At 41.8% G+C, this 20020-nt stretch overlaps 1 protein-coding gene and 1 long non-coding RNA gene across 5 annotated transcripts in view; both read right to left on the bottom strand.

Annotated features, from left to right (window-relative positions):
- The window catches only part of LNPEP (leucyl and cystinyl aminopeptidase), an 81779-nt gene that overhangs the window by 53924 nt on the left and 7835 nt on the right, over positions 1–20020 (bottom strand). The window lies entirely within an intron of this gene.
- On the bottom strand, positions 9611–15802 carry LOC141937863 (uncharacterized). Of its 2 annotated transcripts, none has more exons than XR_012627100.1 (2): positions 14737–15802; positions 9611–13055 (listed from the first exon to the last, which is right to left on the bottom strand). It is a non-coding gene; the product is annotated as an uncharacterized LOC141937863 (long non-coding RNA). The 2 variants fall into 2 exon arrangements; XR_012627101.1 differs by having other exon boundaries at positions 9611–13052.

The following is a 20020-nucleotide window of genomic DNA, read 5'->3' as shown; positions in this document are numbered from 1 at the left end:
AAAGAGTTGGCAGATGTGCTCACCGAACCGGTTTCCATGATTTACCTGAAATCATGCCTAACTGGGGAGGTCCCATTGGACTGAAGGGTGGCAAATGTGACACCCATCTACAAGAGAGGCAGGAAGGAGGATCCAGGAAACTACAGACCTGTCAGTCTGACCTTGGTGCCAGGGAAGGTCATGGAGCAGGTCATCTTGAGTGTCATTAAAAGTCATATAATGGACAACCAGGGGATCAGGCTCAGTCAGCATGGGTTTATGAAAAGGCAGTTCCTGCTTGACAAACCTGATCTCTTTCTACGACAGAGTGACCTGCTTATTGGATGAGGGAAAGGCTGTGGATGTTGTCTACCTTGACTTCAGTAAGGCCTTTGACACCGTTTCCCACAGCATTCTCCTGCTGAAACTGGCTGCTCGTGTCTTGGATGGGCACACCTTTTGCTGGGTAAAAAACTGGCTGGATGGCCGGGTCCAAAGAATTGTGGTGAATGGAGTTAAATCCGGCTGGCGGCCAGTCACGAGTGGTGTTCCCCAGGGCTCGGTTTTGGGGCCACTCCTGTTTAACATCTTTATCGATGATCTAGATGAGGGGATTGAGTGCACCCTCAGTAAGTTTGCAGATGACACCAAGTTGGGTGGGAGTGTTGATCTGCTCGAGGGTAGGGAGGCTCTGCAGAGAGATCTGGACAGGCTGGAGTGATGGGCTAAGGCCAACTGTATGAGCTTCAATAAGGCCAAATGCCAGGTGCTGCACTTTGGCCACAACAACCCCCAGCAGCACTACAGGCTTGGGGAGGAGTGGCTGGAGAGCTGTCAATCGGAGAGAGACGTAGGGGTGTTGACTGACAGCCGGCTGAACATGAGCCAGCAGTGTGCCCAGGTGGCCAAGAAGGCCAATGGCATACTGGCTTGCATCAGAAATAGCGTGGCCAGCAGGGACAGGGAAGTGATCTTACCCGTGTACTTGGCACTGGTGAGCCCACCTCGATTACTGTGTTCAGTTTTGGGCCCCTCACTACAAAAAGGACATTGAATTACTGGACTGTGTTCAGAGAAGGGCAATGAAGCTGGTGAACGGTCTGGAGCACATCGTACGAGGAACGGCTGGGAACTGGAGTTGTTTAGTCTGGAGAAGAGGAGGCTGAGGGGAGACCTCATCGCCCTCTACAACTACCTGACAGGATGTTGCAGAGAGCTGGGGATGAGTCTCTTTAACGAAGTAATAAGTGATAGGACAAGAGGAAATGGCCTCACGTTGCTCCAGGGAAGGTTTAGACTAGATATTATGAAGCATTTCTTTACAGAATGGCTTGTTAGGCGTTGGAATTGGCTGCCCAGGGAGGTGTCCCCATCCCTGGAGGTGTTTAAGAGTAGGGTCGACATAGCGCTTAGGGATATGGTGTAGTTGGGAACTGTCTATGTTAGGTTAATGGTTGGACTGGATGATCTTCAAGGTCTTTTCCAACCTAGATGATTCTGTGGTATGAGTGGCACATGACACATGAGGAGCCTGGTATGGACTCCAATTACCCTTTCCACAGGGCCAGATTCTAACTCTCAGCAACACTAAGGGTAGAGCCTGTACCCAAGTCATAGGTGTTTCCTGACAAATTTTCCCAAGCTGCTGTTTGAGAGTATAATTCATTTGCTCCACTCTACTGCTGGATTGTGGTCTATAAGTAGTGTGGTAATGCTAAGTTATAGACAAAGCTTTGCTCAACTGTTTCACAATTCCAGCAATAAAACAAGGCCCATTATCTGATGACATCCTCAAAGGTGTACCAAATCGTGGGATTTCTTTTAGAATAGCTTTAATTACCTCTTTTTCTTTGTTGGTGTGACAGGGGAAAGTCTTGGATCACCTAGTAAAGGTATCAACTAAACCCAAAATATATATATACCCCACCTTGTCTAGGTAGTTCAGTAATATCTATTTGCCAATAAACTCCAGGAGAATTTTTTCCTTTGGTAACACCAAATACTACTTTATTACTAGTGTTCAGGTTATTTCTAAGACAAATTTTACACTTCTCTGTAACGGACCAAACAATGTCTGTCACAGTTCTGCTCCTGACTGTTTTCTAAAGGTGTTTCACCAAATTCTCTGTTCCCCAATGTACTTTATTATGTTCTTTCCTAGCAATTTCTCTCATCAATGAGGGTGAAATAACTATCTGTCTGGTGGGCATAATGGCCCACCCATTCACCTGCTCCTCGGCCTGTAATTTAGTTATCAGCTTACCACCCATTTTATTATACTTGGGTGGTGTGCCTGGCAAAATTATTTCCTTTTCAGTTACCAGGGCTCTGATGCCTTTTTCTGCAGCCTCCTTTGCAGCTTTATCTGTCAACTGATTACCCAATTCTGGTGTGGTTTTACCCGTCTGATGGGCTTTATAATGCATAACTGTCTTTGGTTTTTGAATGCTTTCCAGTAGTTCTTGAGCTGGGGGGCATGTTTAATCACAGTTCCTTGTGCCAATAACAACCCTCCTTTCTTTTCAAATAGCCCTGTGGGTGTGGACTACCCCCGAAGACATACTTGGAATCTGTCCATATGTTGGGTCCTTTTCTTTCACTCAGGTCTAGTGCTCTCTTCAGGGCTATTAATTTGGCTTTCTGGGCAGACACTTTGAAGACAAAACTAATGAATCCATTACCTTGTCAATGGTGGTTATGGCATACCCAGACATTCGCTTTCCATCTTGAACAAAGCTGATTCCGTTGGTGTACAGCTTCCAATGCAGGTTCGCTAATGGGGTGTCCTTGAGGTCTGGTTGACTGGAGTAGACTTCTTCAATAGTCTGCAAACAATTGTGCTCTGGCACTCCTTCTAATTGGTCAGTCGAGAGAAACACAGCTGGGTTAACAACTGAGGTGGTTTTAAGATGAACATTGTCCTGTTCTAGCAACACCACTTCACTTGGTATTTTAACACGTGGCTGCGAGCCAGCCAATGCCCCCCTTTTTGTTCTAACACATTAACCACCATGTGTGGAACACATACAGTAATCTTTTGTCCCAGAGTAAATTTGCGGGCTTCCTGGATTAGCAACACTGTCACTGCTAGCACTTTAATTGCTTAAATGTAGTTCTGCCATTATCAGTTTAATCAAGATACTCATTGTGGGAATCTTTTAACATCTCATATAGAGGTTTCACCAGTAATCCGTAGTTAACGATCCATAGGCAGCACCATCCCACCATTCCCAAGACTGTCCGTAATTCTCTCAGTTTTGGGCTCAGGGAGGTGGCAGATGGCTTAATTGTGCTGGATCCTAGCTGTCTCTGGTGTTTCAGGATTTCAAATCTCAAATATGTAACCAATTCTTGGGCAATTTGGGACTTGTCTTTTGATACCTGGTATCTGCTGATGCCCAGGAAATTCAAAAGGCTTAGGTCAGAGCAAGATATTGTTCCTCAGTCTCTGCTGCAATCAAAATGTCATCCACATACTGTAATACAGGTCTTTGGTGATTCTCTTCTCTCCAAATTTCTAATTCCTTTTCTGATTGATTTCCAAAGACCGTTGGGCTATTCTTAAAGCCTTGAGGTAAAACTGTCCATGTATATTGTGGTTTTCTCCCTGTTTCTGGATTTTCCACTTGAAAGCAAAGAGCTCCTGACTTTTAGTATCGAGGGGAATGCAGAAAAAGGCATCTTTCAAGTCTGAGACTGAACCAATCCTTTTCCTCAGTGAGGGTTCATAACAATGTATATGGTTTTGCCACTACAGGATGAATATCCTGGGTTATCTGATTTATTGCTCTCAGGTCCTGGACCAACTGGTATTCCTTACCATTGGCCTTTTTAACCAGCAAAATGGGGGTGTTGTATTTTGTTTCACAATCTACTAACAGATTGTACTTTAAGAATTTCTCAATTATTGGCACCAATCCATTTCTAGCTTTCAGCTTCAGAGGATACTGTTTAATTCTTACTGGGGTTTAAGGTCAATTCTTACTGTTTCTGCTCTTTTGGATTTTCCTGAGACTTCTCCGGCCCATACAATAGGAATCACAGCGAATTCTGCTTCCAAAGGTACCTCCTATAACACAGCTTCCCTCTGTAACATAAAGACTTGGGCATCCAAAGCTTTATTTTCAGAAATATGGATTTGGATTTTCCCTTTTTCAAAAGTGATTTATGCATTCAGTTTATTTAATATGTCCTGTCCTACTAGCAGCATAGGGCAATCTGGTATATAAAGAAATTGATGAGTTAACACCCTGTTCACAATTCCAAACTTCAAAGGTTGAAAAAACAGCTGATTTGCTTTCCGCCCTGTGGCACCAATCACTGGCATAAGAGAGCCAAAGCGCAGCTAGACCTCATCTTGGCTGCAGCTGTTAAGGATACAAAAAATCCTTCTATAAATTCATCAACAGCAAGAGGAGGATTAGAGAAAATCTCCCTCCCCTACTAGATGCAGAGGGAAACATAGTAACTAAGGATGAGGAAAAGGCTGAGGTGCTCAACATCTACTTTGCCTCAGTCTTTAGCAGTGGAACTGGCTGTTCCCTGGACACCCAGCCTCATGAGCTAGGAGATGGGGAGGGGAAGCAGAATGAGGTCATCACAATTAAAGAGGAAGTGGTCAGAGACCTGTTAACACCACTCGGATGCACACAAGTCTGTGGGACCACATGGGTTACACCCAAAGGTGCTGAAAGAGTTGGCAGATGTGCTCACCGAACCGGTTTCCATGATTTACCTGAAATCATGCCTAACTGGGGAGGTCCCATTGGACTGAAGGGTGGCAAATGTGACACCCATCTACAAGAGAGGCAGGAAGGAGGATCCAGGAAACTACAGACCTGTCAGTCTGACCTTGGTGCCAGGGAAGGTCATGGAGCAGGTCATGTTGAGTGTCATTAAAAGTCATATAATGGACAACCAGGGGATCAGGCTCAGTCAGCATGGGTTTATGAAAAGGCAGTTCCTGCTTGACAAACCTGATCTCTTTCTACGACAGAGTGACCTGCTTATTGGATGAGGGAAAGGCTGTGGATGTTGTCTACCTTGACTTCAGTAAGGCCTTTGACACCGTTTCCCACAGCATTCTCCTGCTGAAACTGGCTGCTCATGTCTTGGATGGGCACACCTTTTGCTGGGTAAAAAACTGGCTGGATGGCCGGGTCCAAAGAATTGTGGTGAATGGAGTTAAATCCGGTTGGTGGCCTGTCACGAGTGGTGTTTCCCAGGGCTCGGTTTTGGGGCCACTCCTCTTTAATATCTTTATTGATGATCTAGATGAGGGGATCGAATGCACTGTCAGTAAGTTTGCAGATGACACCAAGTTGGGTGGGAGTGTTGATCTGCTCGAGGGTAGGGAGGCTCTGCAGAGGGATTTGGACAGGCTGGAGCAATGGGCTAAGGCCAACTGTATGAGCTTCAATAACGCCAAATGCTGAGTACTGCACTTTGGCCACAACAACCCCCAGCAGCACTACAGGCTTGGGGAGGAGTGGCTGGAGAGCTGCCAGTCAGAGAGGGACCTGGGGGTGTTGATTGATAGCTGGCTGAACATGAGCCAGCAGTGTGCCCAGGTGGCCAAGAAGGCCAATGGCATCCTGGCTTGCATCAGAAATAGCGTGGCCAGCAGGGACAGGGAAGTGATCCTGCCCCTGTGCTCGGCACTGGTGAGCCCACACCTTGATTACCGTGTTCAGTTTTGGGCCCCTCACTACAAAAAGGACATTGAATCACTTGAGCGTGTCCAAAGAAGGGCAACGAAGCTGGTGAACGGTCTGGAGCACATGTCGTACGAGGAGCGGCCGAGGGAACTGGGGTTGTTTAGTCTAGAGAAGCGGAGGCTGAGGGGAGACATTGCCCTCTACAGCTACCTGAAAGGAGGTTGCAGAGAGCTTACTTAACCAAGTAACCTACTTAACCAAGTAACAAGTGATAGGACAAGAGGTAATGGCCTCAAATTGCACCAGGGAAAGTTTAGACTGGATATTAGGAAGCATTTCTTTACAGAATGGCTTGTTAGGCGTTGGAATGGGCTGCCCAGGGAGGTGGTGGAGTACCCATCCCTGGAAGTGTTTAAGAGTAAAGTTGACTTAGCGCTTAGAGATATGCTGTAGTTGGGAACTGTCAGTGTTAGGTCAATGGTTGGACTGGATGATCTTCTAGGTCTTTTCCAACCTAGACAATTCTGTGTGTGATTCTGTGTGTGAATTTGCTCATGGGCCTTTTACAACTATTTAGTACAGAATATGTTGCCCCTGTATCAACTAGGAATTTAACTGTCTCACGCCCCAGTTTAACTGAAACCAGGGGTTTGGCTGGAGAGTTTTAACTCCTTAATCCCCAGTCCCTGTCAATCCAAGTCTTCCGTACCAATCATAAACAAGTCTGGCTCCGGAACAGGTGCAGATAGGGATATCCAATTAACCAATTGTCTCTTTGGGCATTCATTTTTCCAGTGTCCCTTTCTCTTGCAGATCACACACTGATCCCTTCCCAGAGGGATTCTATTTCTCATATTTCCTCCTGTTCTTCATCCTCTCAGGAAACCTCTTCCCCCAGAGGAGGTTTATGCTTAAGCAAATGTGGTTGCTAAGACTGCAGCATTTTCTGTTAGCTGATATGTTGACATTCCAGACATGCCTTCTACTTTTGTGACTTTCTTCTTATATCCGGTGCTGTCCTGGTTTTGACCAGGATAGAATTAACTTTCCCTGGGTTGAGAGGGAGCACAGCTAGAGAGCCGGGTCCCAATCAGTCATTGGAGTATTTCATATCATGTGACGTCATGCCGAGTGTATACAGGTGGGTGCAGGCTCTCTCTTGCACACGCCGTTTTCGGTTTTTTGGTATGGTCACGTGTTGCTGTGGGGGGCGGTCACCGCGCTCGGTAGCCACTGCTGCATTTTACCCGTTTCTTTTGGACTCACTGTTGTTACTCTTGTTCTCTTGTTATATTTAGTAAATTCTTTCTTTTTATTCAACCTACGAATTTTCTTCTTTTTGTCCTTGCCCTATTTCACCAGGGAGGAGGGAGGTGAATGGCTGGCCTCGTGGCGTCTGGCTGCCAGCTGAGTTCAAACCTCAACAGGTGCTGACTGACCTACGAACGAAGTAGTCAAGTGTTGACAGTGTTTATTCATCAATCTGCCTGCCCCTATATTTAGATTTCAGTCTTGCTCTTTTGCTGGTATAAAACGATCTGGACCATAATACAAAGAACAAATTCACACATGGCATCTCATTCGCTTTCCCTTCATGTCTACAAAACAACAACAGTTGTACACAGTACTATAGTTTATACTTCCATTCTTAGGCCATTTCTCCTGATAATCTAAAGTATATAAGGGCTATCAATGATTACAATATTCAGTCAGTTTCTTTCGGGTCAATGATTCTGCCCCCAGATCTTCCCAGTGTTTCAACAAGCAGTCTAAAGGACCAGCCTTTAGAATTCCTCCATTCTGTGATTGGACAGAACTCATCACAAAAATAACACATGAAACAAAATACTACAATAACAACACACGAAACAACCTAACACAGAACTACAATACACAGTTTAGCATATTAATCCAAAGGGAACCCTGCTATTTGTTTCCAGTTCCTTAAAATACACCCTAATGGAGACTTTTTAAAAATTATTTTTTAAGTTTTAGAGTGTTTTGCAACCATCTTAGTTAGACCTTATTAATATACAAAGCCAAAACCTGTAATTCAATGCACAAAGTCAGAAACCATGATCTAGTTAACAAAGGATGTAATCCAAAAATTGTAATCCAATAAACAAAGCATGTAATTCAAAATTACCAAAACCAATGGGTGGGACTCAAACCCACAATTCTCCCAAAGGGGACTTAAACCCCTACACCAGTTTCAGACCAGGTGGGGCTCATACCCACAACATTTCAGACCAGGTGGGGCGCAAACCCACAACATTTCAGATCAGGCGTCCTCCAATGTTTCATCTGGTGGAACTTATACAGGAGGGGACTCAAACCCCTTGGGTACCCTCTGGCCCAACCTTGTGAGGCTTTCACCACATTTTACAGGCAGGCAACCAGAAATCCTGAAAGAATGCCTTTAATTTTACCAGGGGATTTGCTCTGAGCTCTTCGGTACAGGGATCAGAGGTTCCCCTCAGAATCCCTCGGTGCCAGCTGGAGGTCCTGTGATCCCACAGATCCGTTGAGATTCAGAAGCAGTGTCCCATATGGGTCAACAAAATGTTACCGTAAATTCAGACTCAAAAGAACCCTCCAAGACTTAATCTGAAGTTTTAGAAGGCAGGTATTCTTTATTGCAGCATTGGATGCATGGGGGATTGATCATTCCACCTAATGTGCATGCTGAAAGACAAGGCCACACTTATATATACAATAAAAGAAATGAATATTCATGTAACTTCCGAGAAGTACACACATATTTCCAGAGAATCGAATGCATATGTTAATACATTGCACAAGAGTACTAAAATTTGGGGAAGCGTCTCTGAGGGGCTTCCACAGGTGTCTGCTGGTTTATCTGCCCTGTCTAGGATGTACCCATCAAGTTGCAAAAATTACGTCCTTTGGTACATTCTTGACTGAGGCTCCTTACAGCAATTATCATCAACTGCTTGCAGGCATCAGCTAGCAGGTATATGTTACCAGCTCTGATAAAGATATAGCTCCCCCTCCTCTTCTGTAAAAGAGAGGTTTAAAAAAGTTATGAGTGTTATTTGATAGCTCAGCAATGATATTTTCTGACATGAATTATTTTAAATCTCAGAAGCCCAAGTAAAAACAGCATCTCATTTACACACACTCCTCTGTGCAGCAGATATTTTTAATGCCCTTGTAATTTCTACTGAAACAGTAATGCAGTGTCTTGTGTTCATTGACCTTTTTTCCCTGTTCCATAGTGCCATTTTTCTAATTTCATGACATGTGAATTCCACCTAAGGCAGACCAACAAAAATACTCAGAAGACTACTTGTTACTGACTTTCCTATTTTTCAGCTTTTGTAGCTGTTCAATTTAAAACTTGCAAGAAAATACCCAGGGCTCATTCATAAAAATTTCTGCATTTATCAGTTCAAATACATCAAATGTGGGAAAAGAGTGGGTCATTAAAAAAAAAAAAAAACAACAAAAAACACACCCAAAAAACCCCCAAACAAACAGAAGTCTGAAATTACTTTGTTGCTGAAAAACAAAAGCCACAATTTGGAGGCTTGACAGACAACTTTGTCATTTGTATGCCAATACCTAGCTCTCAGAGAGTCTGAGTTACTCTATGGGCGTAGGGCCAAAACATCCAAACAAGTGTAACTTACACGTTCAGCTATTGTCACAAAACTTTTTCTGGAAAAATTTTATCAGAGAGCACCTTCTTTTCATAGGAATTACAACAAAGAGTCACTTTGGTTCGAGCTACTACCTCATCAACTCACAAAACCACTACTGTATGTTCAAGATGATGAAACTCAAGTCAGTATATAGATTTAATGTTTTTTTTCCAGTTGTTCTTTCTAGAAATTAAAGTCTTATTTGGTTAAATCTGGTTTGAGGTATTTCTTTTCCTTGTGATCTATCAACAGGTAAATTAGCCTAAATCTAAGGGAGTTAAAGTAACAGGGACAAATTCAGAGCCAAAATGCTGAGTTAAGTTATTTAATTGTATGACAGTTCACAATCAAGACAAAGACTTTCCAGTTTTAGAACAAATTTCATTTACACATTCTAGAGAACAACAGAAAAACCCACCACAAAACTAAACAAACAGTTAAGTAAGAAAGAATTTTCCAAGTTAGTTAGAGAAGACTGGGAGGTGCAGTGAAGTTGGAGCTGATGACACCTGGAAATAATGAATTCTCCTTTTTTCAGTGAGGGACAGAAATCAGTACAATGTCTTCTGAACAAAAGACTGTGTTTAACTGTTTTCTAATTATATGATTATTAAATAAAGATAGATTCTTCTGTAAATAAAAGATATTTTGAAGTTATGTAAATATAATTATAAAAATATCACGTTAAATTAATTACAATTTGCTCTCATGCTAGAGTGAGTCAAAAAAGTTAGAAAGTTTTAAAACAAAGTCTCATTTTAAGTACAGAATTATATTTGAATTTTCTCTCTACTGGTTTGTTACAAAATGAAAACTATCAAAATATAAGATACGGGAAGCATGTCCTGCTAACTACCAGGATCTGGTAGGGGTGACAAAGATGACAAGAAGGTTAATTCTTCTCAATTACTTCTATAAAGTAGTTGCAAACTGCACAGCACTGTGTCTTCAGAGGATACAGTGTAATAAAGCCTTCTCCCTGCACAAAGGCATTGTCCAGGGGCAGCTGATGGGCAATAATGGACATGTGAAGTATGGTCTGGCTTCAGCTGAGCTTCATAACTTCTGCTGGTTTCATAATCCAGGGTGAAAGGGTTAGCGATCTGCTACACTACTTAGACACACACAAGCCTATGTGGTCAGATCCACACAGAAGTTACTGAGGGAGCTGGAGGAAGTGCCCACCAAGCCACTTTTAATCACCTATCAGCAGTCCTGGCTAACCGGGGAAGTGCCAGCTGACTGGAGGTTAGCAATTGTGATGCTCATCTACAAGAGGGACTTGGTGTGAGAGATGAGAAACCAGGCCTGTGAGAAACTAAGAAAAACAGCCTGAGAAAGCAAAAGTTGAGGCTGATTGAAGGAATGCCTCAAACACTGGCAAGGCAAAACTATGAATCACAGGATGGATAGTTTGGAAGTTGAAGCTGATAATGCTGCCTGAATAACACAAGATGCAGCTGGAGGAGGAAGCCCTGTGGAGACAGGACAGCTCTGCTCTGGTGCTCCTGGCCAAAGTTCAAGGGCCATCTGTCCGGTGAATGACCTTTGGTTCATTATCCACGAAATGCATATTAAAGTTAACACCCCTCAATATGCTAATGAAGGCTAACATGATCATGCTAATTACATCATCTCACGAAACACCTTACCCCTCCCTGTACATGGGATACGTAGGTATGTGGGTCGACCTAGGGGACAGACCCAAAGAAAGTGTGTATAAATCAAGGTGGGGGAAAGAAAGGAGGGGGGGCCTGGAGAGTGCAGTGAAGCGAAGACGACGGATGCAAGTGAAAAAGATGGATGCCTCCTGGAACCCTCGCTGGCGGGATCAACGCAGAAACCCAGACCAGTGATCTGTATTTCCCCATTCCCTCTATCTCCCTCTTTTCCTTTTTCCATTAAGAAATGCAAAGCATATTGTATTGCTTGCTACAACTTGCTATATACTTAGCCAATTATTGTGTGTTCAGTTAGTTCATTGTGGGTAGTTAATAAATGTTTGGACTTGGAAATTTGTTGTCTGCTCTGTTGGGAATTTGCGAATCTGAGTCACTTGTGTCCCTCCTCTGAGTGGGATGTAACACTCGGTGCAGGGGAAGGTTATGGAGCAGATCATCTTGGGTCCCATCAAATGGCATGTACAGGACAACCAGGTGATCAGGCCCAGTCAACATGGGTTTATGAAAGGCAGGTCCTGCCTGACTAACCTGATCTCCTTCTATGACAAAGTGACCAGCTTAGTAGATGAGGAAAAAGCTGTGGATGTTGTTTACCTGGACTACAGTAAAGCCTTTGACACCATTTTGCACAGCATTCTCCTGGAGAAAGTGGCTGCTCATGGCTTGGACGAGTATACTGTTTGCTGGTTAAAAAAAAAACGGCTGGATGGCTGGCCTCAAAGAGTTGTGGTGAATGAAGTTAAATCCAGTTGGCGGCCAGTCACAAGTGGTGTTCCCCAGGGCTCAGTACTGTGGCCAGTTCTGTTTAATATCTTTATTAATGATCTGGATGTAGGGATAGAGCGCACCCTCGGTAAGTTTGCAGACAACACCAAGCTGAGTGGGAGTGTTGATCTGCTTGAGGGTAGGAAGGCTCTACAGAGGGATCTGGACAGGCTGGACTGATAGACCAAGGCCAATTGTATGAGCTTCAACAGGGCTAAGTGCTGGGTCCTGCACATGGGTCATAACAACCCCCATGCAATGCTATAGGCCTGGGGAAGAGTAGCTGGAAAGCTGCCCAGCAGAAAAGGACCTGGGGGTGTTTGTTGACAGCCAGCAGTGTGCCCAAGTGGCCAAGAAGGCCAAGAGCACCCTGGCTTGTATCAGAAATAGTGTGGCCAGCAGGAAAGTGATTGTCCCGCTGTATGTGGCACTGGTGAGACTGCACCATGATACTGTGTTGTGTTGTGGGTCTGTGACTACAAGAAAGATATTGAGGTGCTGGAGAATGTCCAAAGAAGAGCAACCAAGCTGGTGAAGGGTCTAGAGAACAAGTCCTGTGAGGAGCAGCTGAGGGAACTGGGGTTGTTTAGTCTGGAGAAAAGGAGGCTGAGGGGAGACCTTATTGCTCTCTACAACTATCTGGAAGGAGGTTGTAACAACGTGGGTGTCAGTCTCTTCCCCAGTAACAGTGAGAGGATGAGAGGAAACAGCCTCAAGTTGCACCAGGGGTGGTTTAGATCAGATATTAGGAAAAATTTCTTCACTGAAAGGGTTGTCAAGTATTGGAACAGGCTGCCCAGGGAAGTGGTTTAGTCATGATCCCTGCAGGTACTTAAAAGATGTGTAGATGTGGCACTTAGGTACATGGTTTAGTGGTGACCTTGGTAGTGTTAGGTTAATGGTTGGACTCAATAATCTTAAGCATCTTTTCCAACCTAAATGATTCTATGATTCTATAAATTAATTGCTTACCATAGGGATTTTTAACATTAGGTGTAAGTCTTATAAATCTGACCTAATCAAGAAAATTGCTCAATTTGCAGACTTTCTCAAGGTATTTGCTGATGGTATACTATATTCTCAGCTATTAAAACTGGTGGAACAGCACATAGTGAACATAATTTTGCCTATTCCCTCTCCTAACTCACCACTTTCATCTCTAACAGAAAGATACATCATCCTCTCACCACATTCCACCATCCTTTCCCAGACACCTATGTCCAAGATAATGCAGAGACAGTCTGTTTTCCATCCTTGTCTTTGTTCCTCTGTTCCTTTCAGAGTGGCATCCCTTGGACTTCCTGCTGCTGCCAGCAAAAGACGAAATGATTAAAAATGTAAGCAGGTTCTTGCTACTTCTCTGAATGCTATGTCCACAGATTCACTACAAGGACTGTACACCTATTTCCAGGAGCAGTTAACAGAGGAATTAACTTGTGGTTCCTTATTCTGGAGCCTGGGATGATCACAAACTCTTAACTAGCTCTTGCCTTACTTCAGTTTCCAAGCAAATACATAGGATTCACTTAACTTATAATTCCTCCCCCCTCTAACTGCCAGCTCTCCCTCTCTGTCACAGTATGTCTTGTCTTGTCATAGCTTAGAAATAAATGCCTCAAAACTTTGAAGGAAGCAATAAAAAACTTTAAAGTGGAAGAAAAGTACTTAAATAACAAACATTAGTTTTAAAAATAGCTTTGTTGTTCTTCTAAAATACCACCCAACAGAGTTATATAGGATTTCTTAAATATCGCCCATGGATTTACAACTGATTTACAGCATAGTCAGTAAATAATCCCAGTTGCTATTTTCATGCACGGTACATAGACAGAGCTCTCTGGAACATAGAAAGTCACTTTCAGAAAGAGTGTAAGGGCATTGGCACAGACTCTTGATGATCACATGCAAACCCCCTCAATATATTGGAAAACCTGTGCAAAATCCTAACCAAAACCTCATGTTTTGGTAGGTCAGGCAAGCAACCAACATTTCTGGTTTCCCACACACACAGAGAGGAAAGGGAGTGAGAGGGGGAACCTCAAACAAAAAGTTACATTGATTCAGAGTCTGCATGAAAGCAAATTAGTCATCTTAAGGGATTTCTGGCCCTGAAGCAGATAGAAAAACTCTACGCAGTGACATGCTGCATAGATCCTATAGGAGACAAGAATAACTTCTTAAATTCAAGACATGCTCAAATCTCTGAGTGCACACATTTACAGGAAAAAAAATAAACTGAAAACTTACTTATGAAATCTGATTTTTGAAAGATACTACACTTTATTAGTGGAACACTGGATAAGTTAAAAATCATATTTTCAGAACTCTTGCTGCAAAATTGCATGTTGCTGGAACAGTAATTAGGGTCACTATCCTCAATATTGCATTACACTATTTCTTCTTGTGGATAAGTATCAACAGTTACATCATACAGTAAAAATTACAGATTTCAACAAGCAGTGATTTTTAAAGTGGCAGGCTTTTAATTTTAAAATTTTTCAGCTTGTTCTAACTAGGTACTGCTTGGTTTATGATCTTTATTTCTTCTCATATCAATTTAGCTCTTCTATAATGCAGAATTCTTCCTGCACTGTTATGCTTTGGGATGTCTCCAACTTGTCCATAAAAAATATATTACCTGTTGGGGGAGTGGGCATGGAGGGAATAAAGAAGCTCATCTTAACTTTTCTAAGAAGCTTGTTCAGCAAACATGTTAGTTATGCTAAGATTCCGACTAAAGGTTTCCTTCTTTTCTACTATGTCTCCCTAATTGTTCTATGCATTTCAAATTCCTTCTGAGCAAGAAAATAATTCAATTCTATACAGAAGAATTATTTGTTATTACTAAAGGAGAGTACACAAAGGCATTTGTGTAATCTAAAATCAGCATTTATCCACAGTAAGAAAGCAAACATTTGTAACCTTCAATCAGCTTAGAAACAAGGAGAAAACTAAGCAGTGGAACTCAAGGAAAATCAGAAGTCCTACCTGACAGCATATTGCCTTCATTTCACCATGATTTCACCTATCACCTTGGAGCTGGGGCACAGGGATGGCAGAGGGAACGGAAGTCTCCATAACAAAAATCAAGTGAAGCACCGAACACCTGAGAAAAACCTTGGAATCCACCACTCCAAAAGTTACACATAATCTTAGAAAATCCAATCTGCCAACAAATTGCAGTTCCCAGCACTCTTAGTTGTACATGCAAAAAGATGCAGTTAGAGGTTCCAAATATACGCACATACAGCAAGGTGGCTGAAGTCCTCAGTTTCTATGACGTTTCCACAGGTACAACTAATGGTTCAGTGGCTGTAGCTCAAGCATCCCTCTCCACACAAGCAGGATCCAACAAACAAACCCACATTTCCCTTATAGAAGGCTAGCAAAAACCTGACAGATTTCCCAGCTCTGTGGCTCTTCTATTACTGCTTCATTTGAATGCAGGGTCATGCCCACATCTTCCACTTGTGGAAGGAAAATCATGAACCAATAGAATTTTCTAAGAATTATGGTTTTTACCCAGACAGGAAAATGATCAAAATTAGACCTGTGTATGAGATTGCATGGGTTCATTAGAAGTGTATGCCAACTTACAGATGTAAATATTTGCTTTGAGTGGAAACATCTAGGGAAACATTAGGTGCACTGTTCTGAATTTTCAAGCTGTATGTGATTTTCAATCACTATGCAGAGAAGCAGGAAACAAAGGAATCATTGAGAACTGAACATTAGAGTGAGCTTGAATAATTTCAGAAAAGCTTAGGGATTTTACTCACTCATAATAGTGGTTTACATGTATTCCATACTCTGTTACAAGTATTTTAGTTGGCTCCACAGGAATTAATACCTACAATCAAGAGCACTTGTTATAGCAGCTCATAAAACAACAAAAAATTACTAGTTTAGTTATAGTGCAAACTTAACATTGAAATAGATACACAAGTACCTCCTGAAAACAGTAATATGAGACAGACCCGCAGGAATCCAGTATCAGATGAGCAGACTTGGTTTGCAAATGTCACCTTTGATTTGTGAATATCTGATGAAGTCGCCCTGCAAGTCAATTTAGTATAAGCTTCTCTTGTGTTGGGAAACGTGACCATGAGCATCCAGTAGTTATACCATAACATTTTGCAAAAGAGCCCTGAAATTAAAAAAAAAAAAAAAACAAACAAACAACACCTCCCACTCCACCCAGCCCACCACCCCAAAAAAAAATGAAGTACAAACTTCAGTTTCCATCTTTCAAAATTGCAACTGATGTTTTTTTCTGCTTTCACCATTTGGGATTTGAATTGTTTTAATTTGAAAGGAAAGAATTGCAGAGTTTTAGACCTTGCCAAAGCAATGCACTGATTTTGGTTTACTTCTCCTGATGACCCCTGAGAGCTGTGCAGTTAAATTCATACCTGTCTGAGGATTATATATATTCCTCAATATGTTTCCTAGTGGTCCTAGGAAACTGTCCCTCTTTACTGGCATTACATAGCTTCAGACCTAATGGAAACCTCTCCATCATTATGACCATGTCATTATGACCCTTTGTCATTTTAAGAATTTTGCAAAAGAACAGGCTAGTGCAGTCCTAAGGACAATATGTTTTGCCTTGCTTGTGTACACACAGCTTTTGTTTTACCTCTTAAACAGTCTTTATCTCAATCCACAAGTTTTCTCACTTTTACCAATTTTTCCAATTGGTTTTTTCAATTACTTTTTTGAATTCTCTCACCTATCTCACTGGGTGGGAGTGAGCAAGTGGCTTCATGGGGCTTCGCTGCCTAACAGGGTTCATAGAATCACAGAATCATAGAATCATTCAGGTTGGAAAAGACCCTTGGGATCATCGAGTCCAACCATCAGACCTATTCCACAAGTTCTCCCCTACGCCATATCCCCCAGCATCCCATCTAAACAACCCTTAAACATATCCAGGGATGGTGACTCCACCACCTCCCTGGGCAGCCTATTCCACCGTCTGACCACTCTTTCTGTGAAAAATTTTTTCCTAATGTCCAGTCTAAACCTCCCCTGTGGCAGTTTCAAGCCACTCCCTCTTGTTCTGTCACTAATTACCTGTGAGAAGAGACCAGCACCAACCTCTCTACAATGTCCTTTCAGGTAGTTGTAGAGAGTGATGAGGTCTCCCCTCAGCCTTCTCTTCCTCAAACTGAACAGTCCTAGCTCCCTCAATCTCTCTTCATAGGATTTGTTCTCCAGGTCCTTCGCCCTTGGGTTAAACCACAGCAAGAAAATTTGAGCAGAATTTTTATTTACTGGTATAGCCAGTGTACAGGAGCAATATAGAGACACTTCTAGGAAACAACAAATCTCTGAATTTCATGCTTGCAGTTATTATAAATGTGTTAAATCATATTTTTAGAACATTTACATGAGAAAAACATTTCTGAAAAAAATAAGTTAGGCTGCTACAAGACACATAGATGTCACCACTTTCTCTCTTAAATTATTGAATTCAGAAGACAGAAGGAAATAATCCAATAGGAGAAAGCACAGACAAGATATATTTGGAAATAGGAAGTATTGCTATGAAAATCTGTGTATCGTTCATGGCCTTGCCTGCTTTTTAGAGACAGAAGAGAAGCAATAGGTAGGTTAACAGCATGTCCCTAATTTCCATGATGCTGCAAGGTTACATATTTACATTTTTAATAGATAAAAAACACGGGCATATATGCATATATACTTTTATATACTGAATGCAATCATTTAAAAAAGAAACAAACAATAAACCCACTTGTGCTTCCTGTTGATAAAGATCCTACATCAGCACCTTCTAGTCCTCTTATTACTACTTAAGTACAAAAAAACCAGAGAATGGCACACACCGACTCAGACAGAACAATCCCCAAACAGAACAATCCCAAAAAAGCCTTACATAAAACAACCACCTCACTGAACTAGAGTTTTTCTGTGTTGGCTAGAACATCACTGTCCTTCACTGATACAGATAATGGCACTTCCATTTGGTTTGGAGTAAAAATCAAGACAGGCTGTGTTGCTTTTTGCAGTGTCATTACTTACATGCAAACATATATGATGACTCTGCAAAATTTTACTGTAAGCTCTTATCAAAAGGCAGGAAGGCAGGCATGAAGTCTGTCCATGATTTGACATACATCCTAGTGACCAATGCCACAAAACGCACAAAACAGATGTTGGTTTGGAAAAAAAACCCACTATTTTCACAGGTTTTGTACCATCTTGACTTGAAAATGAATAGTTTTACTTGTATTGCAAAGGAGGACAAGCGCTGCTTTCAAGTCCAAAATAAGAAAGGGAAGATGAGTTCCAAGCCTCCCAAGGTCACTCTCTACTCTACTTCCTCTCCTTCAGCCTGTACTGGAAGGTCTACTTTTGCTGTTTGTTTGTGGGGGCTTTTTTAATGAATGTGAGATCAAATATTGCAATAGCAAGCTTCTGCACATACACTGGAGTAAAATTCTGCCAATTGGGCTGTATCATGATAATTAAAACAATACATGATTATGTGTTTTAAGATCGTCTCTTAAGTTGCCATAAGAAACAGGAGCTAAGAGTGTAATCTCATATAAGTCACTGCTTATTAGTTTATTAGTCCTTCTAAAAGATTTTGTGAAAGTCTCTTCCTGATTTTTAAGGAAAGAACAACTGCATTTTCTTTGGTAGGACCTCAGGCTGAAGAGCCACATGGATCAATAACATTTCCACATTTACTAATTAAATTTACAAGTAGATAGACTATTACTGATATGTCTTTTCAAATCTTTACTTTCATATCAACAAAAATAAAACATCATGGAAGGAGAAAAAAGAGTGTGGTTCATTTACTGAACACTCCACCTACTCAACTGGCAAAAAATTTAAATTACTTTTTAAATTACTATTTCTCTGGAGCTCAATGGAGATAACTAGAGACTTTAAGGCTAACCAACACAAGCTTAGTCTGGATTTTGATATCCAACACAGGTATATCATGTCCATTCACATCTCACCAAGTATTTTCAGATTTCAATCTGGTACAAGTTATGTTTCCACAGTGAAAAGGTGGGGAAGCAGAGGGAAGGGAAGAGGAGGCGGCTGTTTTAAATGACACTTTGCTCTTTGGGCACTACTGAGAGAGAAAACCTTCTACAAGTCCCAACAACATTAAGCTAGTGTTCCAGCCATTGGTTGAACAAAACACTGGATGGGAAAGAGGGCTCTGAACTTTTAATTCTAGAATATAGGGTTTTAGTTTCCTGTTTCCAACTTGATCAAGGGTATGTTTTGCAATTAAAATGACAGAAGATGTTTAACCACGGGAGTCTAATGAAAAGGCCCTGAGTCTTGGAGGCACACAGGAAGTTGCCTCAAATTTCTTGAGCTACTGAACTCCCATATTCAGGACTGCTAACTGTCTTCTTCACTATATCTGTCCATCAATTTAATGGCTGGTAAATTCTAGGCTCATCACAGCTGAAGTTACAAAGGATTTCTCTGCCAGTATCAGTTGTTCTGAGGAAAAACTTTTAGATAACTTTGCAAGGTTCTCTAAAACTGACTGTTCTAGTCTCTAGAACAGACTGTCAGGCATGCAATCTGACAGACTGCATAAAACCTGGTGCTTGCTTCGTCCTTTTTAAAGCAATAAATTTGAACTACCACACACTCTTATCTTGAGCAGTTTCTAAAAAAACAAGCCAATGTCCCTTCCACATTACTACTGTTACTTAATACACACTTGACAACTCCAGTGATACTATACAAAACCATTTGTAGGTCACAACCAAGTATTGCATGTTCATTTCTTCATAACTGGTATTTCAGCTCACAAAAGCAATAACGGCTAAAAGTTATCACCTATGACTCTCAACGCAGTAAATTTTATATGGTCTTAACAGAGCAACAACACATCTCCCTAAATTTCCGTGAGTCTCATTATATAAAGGACTTTTGACAGAGAAAAAAGTGGCAGTGTGCCAGGATGGTAGTGCAAGAAATACTGAGATCTGAATTGCTCCCAAATCCTAACCAGGTATCATATATCAGCTTTGAATTCATTACAACCACCACCACTGTGTACCATACACTTTTCAGAAGGTACCCTGGGGTTATCTCTTTCACTCATTCTCACCATGCAAAAAGCAGGTGGGAGAGCTACAGACTTCAGAGGGCCAGACTGATCTACACAGCAGATGAACATCCCCCACAGGGTTTGTGAAAGGTTTCTGCAGAAATACCAGAGGGAGCTTCAATCAACAAGCTGTGCATACAGGCAGCTATTTTGATC

This window comes from Strix uralensis, chromosome Z (genome assembly GCF_047716275.1).
Source record: "Strix uralensis isolate ZFMK-TIS-50842 chromosome Z, bStrUra1, whole genome shotgun sequence".
NCBI lineage: Eukaryota > Metazoa > Chordata > Aves > Strigiformes > Strigidae > Strix > Strix uralensis.
The sequence above is the reverse complement of the archived record's forward strand: the minus strand, read 5'-3'. Positions and strand labels throughout refer to the sequence as shown.